This window comes from Berghia stephanieae, chromosome 4, assembly GCF_034508935.2.
Source record: "Berghia stephanieae isolate SIO BIC M18660-M18661 chromosome 4, UCSD_Bste_1.3, whole genome shotgun sequence".
Taxonomy (NCBI): domain Eukaryota; kingdom Metazoa; phylum Mollusca; class Gastropoda; order Nudibranchia; family Aeolidiidae; genus Berghia; species Berghia stephanieae.
Window position 1 is genome coordinate 26,896,009 of NC_088363.1, and position 7,500 is coordinate 26,903,508.

A 7,500-nucleotide genomic window follows, 5' to 3' on the forward strand; every position below is an offset into this window, starting at 1 on the left:
ATTTTCCAACTTTCACAAACATAAAGCAGTAGGCTACACTTAAAACATTGTTTTTGTATATTTTCAACTTTGGTGACACTTTTTCGAATTTTTGATAAACGATTTTAACCATACGTTTGGTGCCAGCTCGCTAGTTTTTGGTTTATTTTTCATAATCAAACCAAGAAAAACCGATTATAATAAAAATATTCTTTAGGTGTGTTTTTTTTTCCAATTATCTTTGTATTTAGTGTTTTTGGTCTCGAATCGTACAAAACGACCTTTTGACGGAGCCTCAAATCATCAAATTATAATCACGCCCTTCCGCCACAGCATCATTAGACACCGTCACCCATGCATTCCATGACGGAATATATATAAACCCATCAAACAACAGGTCTGATGTCAACAAGAATCACCCATGTTCCCCTCCAAAGTGAGCTAATTGGGAGGTTGATAATCTTGCCCGGGGTCAAAAACGAAAATGCTTGAAGCGGGGCAGAACCTGGAACCTTCGGCCTTAACCACTCGCCACTCGGCCACGCCCCCTCCCCCCCCCACCCCCCCCCCCCCCCCTTTTATTATAAGTTCAACTTAAAATTCAATTTTAAGCATCAGTTGTGGCAAATTCTAGTTCTTAATTAATTCAAAGTAATCTTTTGTGAGGGTGTTATTCTTAGTAGTCCCTGACCTAAGAAAAGAAGGTTTACTGTGTACCTGTTTGTGGAAATTCAGTGCAAGAAGGTAAAAAGATAACCACACTCGGAATCGATATAATTTGTCATTAACTTATAAATGTTGACACATTCACTGAGCAGGGACATGGAAAAAGTTATTATGTTAAATATAATTTTCATCTTCAATCTTCATTCACATGGATAAGTTTTTCATAGATTGATGAATATTATGTTTTCTTTTAATGTTGCTATTGACATCGTTACCATATTATGATTAAACGAGAGAGAGAGAGAGAGAGAGAGAGAGAGAGAGAGGAAGAGAGAGAGAGAGAGAGAGAGAGAGAGCGAGGGAGAGAGAGGGGGAGAGAAAGTGAGAGAGAATGTGTGTGAGAGAGAGAGAAAGAGAGATAGAAAGAAAGAAAGAAAGAGAGAGAGAGAGAGAGAGAGAGAGAGAGAGAGAGAGAGAGAGAGAGAGAGAGAGAGATGATAAGTAACTTCCAATTAACTTTATATCTGTTATATTTCTGAAGCTGTTTATTTGCTTCGAGTATTCTGCTCGTTCAAACCTCAGAAGTTTACGGAAGTTGTAGAATTTAAGTCTGAAAATCAAATTGATATCTCAATATCCACTTAAGTTCAATTGACCCTTTCTCTTGTAAATTTGATCAGTAAATAGATTTTTTACTCTAGTGACTGAAATAATTTTTACCTCATACAGCTCTGTCTACTGTGACAGAGAAGATCATAATAATGACATCTTTTTCGAGCTTTAACGAAGAACAAGCAAAAATTAATAATTGACCCCCCCCCCCCCCCCTTATTACGAGTCATAGTGTAACTTGCGTCAAACCAAAACTTGGATGGTAAAATAAACCAGTAGAAGGTTGCTGATTTTAAGTCAGTGGTTTAGCTCAATTCAATGTTTAAACTGTGGCATGTGAAAACACAATTTTTAATAATCGTTCAACAATAACTGTGAAGAATCGAAGAGTTTGTCAACTGTGCTGATTTTTAATACGCAGTTCTTCCTAAAGTTATGAGTCAGATATCCCTTTGTGATTTTAACAATAGCGCTCTATACATTTTAAAAAGGCTCCATCAATCCTTTATATGCCACATTCAAAATTACTTTATGTTAAATTAACCCATTTCCACCAGGCAAGCAGTAACAACGATATTGAAGCTTGACTCGTATTGATATTTAACCGTTGTTATTGAAAATGGTTATTAAATTAGATATTGTTGTTAACTTCCTCCCGGTGGATAGGATGCTGAAATAAATGGCAACCCCAATTTTTATTGTCAACAAGGAGTATTTACCTTAGCTATATTGTTAAGCAAGAAATGACCCGTACTCATTAGGATAGAAACAGATTCCGTCTTGGATTTTGTAATTTGATTTTAACTGGTTGCAAATGGAAATTAGAAACATAATTATCTTAAGGATATTTTTCCAGTAAATATAATCGCCCCTCAGGTGGGACTATTGTTCAAAATTTTCGGGAACAGGCGATTTCAAATATGTATAAATATGCTCATAAACTAGAGAGTTGATTGACTTTGCCAGCAGACATCCACTGAAGGTAGCTGTCAGAGAACTAAAAAGATTGACGTACTTAAAAATGTTAAAATTCGTAATTTTTTTTCTAAGCAAAAATGGAACTCACCATAAATATTTCATAAATGAACAATTTGCTTATAGTATGATCAGAAATATGATCTAGAGTAGAGACCATTAATCTGAAAGTCTATATTCTACCAAGTTTCATTGACTCAAAGATGCATAATATACAGTCCTGCATTTGGAGCCAAACAACGTAGTTCTCCATATTTGTCATAGTGGTAAGCATGTCTGTGTTACAAGAAAAGTGACAAAGCGTCGTAGTTAGCGGAACAAGAAAGTTATGCCAATCACGTGCTCATCAAATAATTCTTGTTTCTGTTGTTGAAGAACAAACACAATCCATATTGGTTGGAGGATGGATAGGCTCCTACGTGAATTCATTATATATCTACTAATCATAACCATCTTATGTACATGCCTACGAGCTGGATTTGGTAGTCTTCCAGTTTATGAGCACTTTCACAATGATTTGATATAGAATACCAAGATTTGCACCACAATACTCTACAATGCCATTCATTTTATGAAAGGTGTTCGAATTCTGGCGGAACCACAATTTCGACTGTTCGGCATGTACAACAAATATCCAAATAATTTATTGTGGACACAGCCCATCAGTTTTAATAGGAAATCACACGCTGACGTGATTATTTTTCATAACAAACATGGCCGTAAACACTGGAAAATACACGCTTTTAAAATCACGGTAAGAAATAACGTTTTTTCAAATATCGATAAATGGAAATTACCCTCATCTTGTTAAAAACTCCCAAACCTGGTACTTGAAGTCCCAGGTTTGGGAGTTTTTTGTTTAAATGACGTGGGTCGAAAGAAGAGTTTTCAGACCAAACATGTTAAAAACATTTTTTCCGAGTACGACAGGGCAGTGGTAGAAAGTCTACAACATCGAGTTTGAATTTAAGAGCTGTATATTTGTTCCATTTGAATTAAAAACGGAGTAGAATCTGATAGTTTTATTTTATTGTATCATTTTTGTTTTCAATGGTTATGGTTATAAATATTGTATATAATCAAATAAATATAAAACGAAACTGTTTAAAAATGCAGTTTTTGGTCGTTATTTTCTAGTTTTTTAAAGACGACATAATGCAGATAATCTTGACAAATGATGTAAGTAATTGTTTTAGAACAATGTCTACGAAACGTGGATGAGGCGCTTTACAAGGATTCCCAAGCCAACAACAACATTGAACATATTATAAGACGAGACATTGTTTTTCGACAGAAATGAATGATGTTCTTACTGTTTTGATACTAATTTTACACGATGTAGTGAAATAATGTGAGTAAAGAAGATGTTTTCCCTAGGACTTACGCCACCCACTGTGACACTTGAATGAACCATGTCATACCATTAGACCACACAAAACGACAACAATTAGACTAAGCAGACAACACATGAAAATAGTAGTTGATTCTTACTCTGTTTCTGCTTATTCTTATCGGTCTGTCTCACATAGTCTGTCACACATTTTAAATTACTTTTTGACAAAGCTTTCTCGGTTTGAAAAATTACATAAAGCATTTGACAGGGAGATAACAAGCAAAATGATTCGATTTATTTCAATTTGGTAGTAATTATTAGATTATATCCCTTGTTTAGAAATCGGTCTAGCAAGCCGATTTTTACTTGCATTTTCTCTATCCTTTGTCTGGGGTGTTTCAGACATTCCTTTTTAGATTTTATCTTTATATTATTGGATTCAGAAATATTCTTACAATTAGGGAGAGTCAGTTTTTGTATCATGGCAACCATAATGACTGCTTATTACCTTACCTTACTTTATCGGTTTTCCATCTCGAAGGGGTTTGAGGTCATGGCGTGCAGATTCGAACCCGAGACTTTCCGGTCACGGTGCAATGTCTTAACCACTCGGCCACTCCGCCTTTCCCCATTTCGTAATTGTGCAAGTCTTAAAAGAAGTACTTTTCTGGTCTAAATAAGACAAGGCAGTTCAAGTCAATAAATCTCAATTTCTTAATTTAAGAAATTTAAGTTGCCCGGGACACTTAACTGAACAGATCCGAATGAATTTCCGTTTCCTACCAACATAGAGACCACAGTGGTCAGCAAAATTAATGTTCAAGAATTTTAACTCGAGTAGTAATACAATTTTCAATCGTTCTAGATAAGTCATCCCCTGTGATAAATATTGATCTTATAGCCGGATAAAATGGATGGAGAATAGTCATTTTCGAGGGTCGCATTGACATGGCGTCTGAGATTTTGAAAAGAAGACCTGGCACAGCGATCCCAGGAGATGCAGGAATATCAGTAATAGAGCGATCATTAGCTAAAGACAGGAGAGAGACATGTGACGAGATTGCTAATTAAGTATCTATATCAAATTCATTTATAAGATCCAGAAAAATAGACTGTCTATTAAATGGAGAAACAAGGGTGAACAAGTGAGAAAGTCCGTCGAAAGCAGGGATCTCTGAGGGGATGCACATGTTTTTTTGCGACATCTCCGGCATAACATTGTGTTTCTCAGTTTGTATTGGTACAACAACCATTGTCAAATACTATAAACTGGTTCTGCAAGATTAGCAATAAGAAAAGAAATCGACCTGATCTACTCAAATATGGAGTCATATTTGATCATGACAACGCCCGAGTGCACACCTCTACGAACTTCTTGACCATTCCGCATGGGAAATTTTAGATCATTCACAATATTTTTTCGGATTTAGTACCGTATGACTTTTGGCTATTTTAAAAAAAATGAAAGAATACCTTCGGAGTCAAAATTTTGAGACAGAATAGGACGTTTATTATTTATTTTTTGCAACACGTGCATCAATAAGACAGCTGGACAAAACGTCTTACGTCAGCAATTGAAAGTTGGTTGAGGAGAGTGCATAAGTGCATAACCAATGGCGGTTGTTTCCTTGAATAGCTCATAAGACGAAGGTAAGTTATGCCAAGTTTCATTGTTTTTGTTTATTTTGTTTGCGAATTGCGAAGAGAGAGAAACTTACTTTTTGGATGGCCCTTGGTAACTCCAGTTTGATTCCCTCCTGCCATCCGCTTTACGCGTTAAGCAATTGATTGAAAGCATGCATTAATAGTGTTGACTACGGTCCTAAAGTTGAAGAGATAACTTTCAAATTCTGCTAAGTCTGTTCTTCATCATTCAAAGAAAATTGCTATTTTTTATCATTTATTTAGAGAGTTAAAGAGGAAATTACTGTCTTCTATGGCTTATAGAACAGTATCATAAGTATTTTGAATATTAACATTTCAATGAGTTCAATTGATTGAACGGTGGGATTAGCTCATTTTCTGTATGGTTGTCACATAGCGGGTTTTGAAGATCACCTCCTTATTTGGAAACAAAGATAAGCTTGATGCATTCTACTGTAAGCATTTCAAAAAAGCACTAAACATTTTTTTAATCAACAAATAAATCCCAATATGAAATTGGGAATTCTGAAACAGAGATGGTGCATTTTTAAACATATCCTAAGACGGAATCCAAATATTACTGCCATTATTGCAATTACCGTGTATTTCAAAAGGTGTTGAATCCCATTCGAGGGAAGACCAATAACCCGTCTGGCACAACCAAGATCGAAGGACATTGAAGATCATCGACTGATTCCCAAAACCATTGAAGATCTTCAGACACTGCAGACAAATCCTGAGACAACGATGGTTAAACCTAAAGCACGCCCTGGTGGAGGCAGCCGATGCGTCCCAGTCCGATGACAGAGAGGCGAAAGGTTTATAAGCTATATCAAGTCATATGGATCAAACAGGCAATTGAAATTCACTTTTCCCCTAATATTTGGGGGAGGGGGGGGGGGGGGCTTGTTGAAGGTTGGAAATGTTCAATAAAATGTTTTTATTACTACATTCATTTAGCTATTCATTTGCTGTTATCAACTTGATTCAGAACATCAACAAATCTGTCAGAACTCCTTTCACGCAGTTTCATAAAGTTCAAAATTCCAAGAAATTCCAAAGAAATAAGAATGATTTACACGTAAAGAATAATATCATAATATCGTTTATTGAAATTTCATAATATAAATAATCTTACCCAAACTAATGGTACATACTATTTTTTATTGAATGGAAACATACTCCTTTTGTGTATAATTGTCATGATGATGATGATGATGATGATGATGATGATGATGATGATGATGATGATGATAATGATGATGATGATGATGATGATGATGATAATGATGCGGATGGCGATGGTAGTCATAATGATGATTTTATAAAAATCTAACTTTGTATTCAATCTTGAATATTATCCGATGAGTTTTGATAAATTACAAAGTCATAGCATTCTTGCAAATAGACAATAAAACAGACAATAAATCTATACCACATCGATGCAATCATACATTGGTAGTAACAAATAGAAATATTTTCTTTGTTGGTTTTTAAGGGTTTTACGGCGCTTGCAACGCATTTAGGTTATATCAGCTCCAGTAAAAAGGAAGAAAATCGGATAGTAAAAAGTTATAGATTTACAATTAAAGTACCCAAGGAAAAGGAAGACAGGGGAATTAGTTCAAATAGGGAACAGGTGAAGATTCCAAGAGCACACTATCAATGTACTTTGCTTGAGATCACCTCAATGTCTTATCCTGGCACAAGCACATGTCCCCACAAAGAGGAACACACTCAAAAGTTTATGTAAAACAAAAATAATACAATGCATAAAAGAGAGATGATTTACAAGAAAAAAATATCTCCCAAAACCATAACTCTACATTTGACTGTTTCCCTCCCAGCAAGGGTCTCCAGTCAGGGCCAGGACAAAACCAAGTATTTTCATTCCAAGACATAAATCATGTTGGAAAACAGATATAGGGGGAGAGAAGACAGCAAGTACCTCCCTGCCCACTATGGGAGGTCGGGAACCTAACCCAGATATAGAAATATCAAATTCTTTCAAATCATAGACGTTGGCATCAAGAATAGAAATGTCATAACCCTTAAACCGACGTGTACTTATTTGCAGGTCTGATTACACAAAATGTAATGGCCTCATTGTTGTAATGGAATTACTCTAAAAACAACTCAAAATGTTACTCATCGTCTTGAAACGGTATTATGCCGGGATGAATCGGGAAATAAAAGTGAATCTAGAGATGTAAGGACAATAAATAGGAACTTGGAGTTCGTTGCAATATTTTAAGGAATCATCTCTATTCCCAAATTTTTATATTGGTATC

The 7,500-nt window shown here is 35.5% G+C and overlaps 1 protein-coding gene across 12 annotated transcripts in view; it reads left to right on the top strand.

The window, feature by feature from the left end:
- LOC144970340 (transforming growth factor-beta-induced protein ig-h3-like) overlaps positions 1 to 1,146 on the top strand; it is a 99,859-nt gene extending 98,713 nt beyond the window's left edge. For 11 of the 12 annotated variants that reach the window (XM_078909866.1, XM_078909867.1, XM_078909870.1 and 8 more), the window contains one exon: positions 1 to 1,082. This exon is cut by the window's left edge and continues 1,351 nt beyond it. The gene's annotated coding sequence lies outside the window, so the exon portion shown is untranslated. The other variant, XM_078909873.1, reaches the window with a different exon arrangement.
- Positions 1,147 to 7,500: the final 6,354 nt, after the last annotated feature.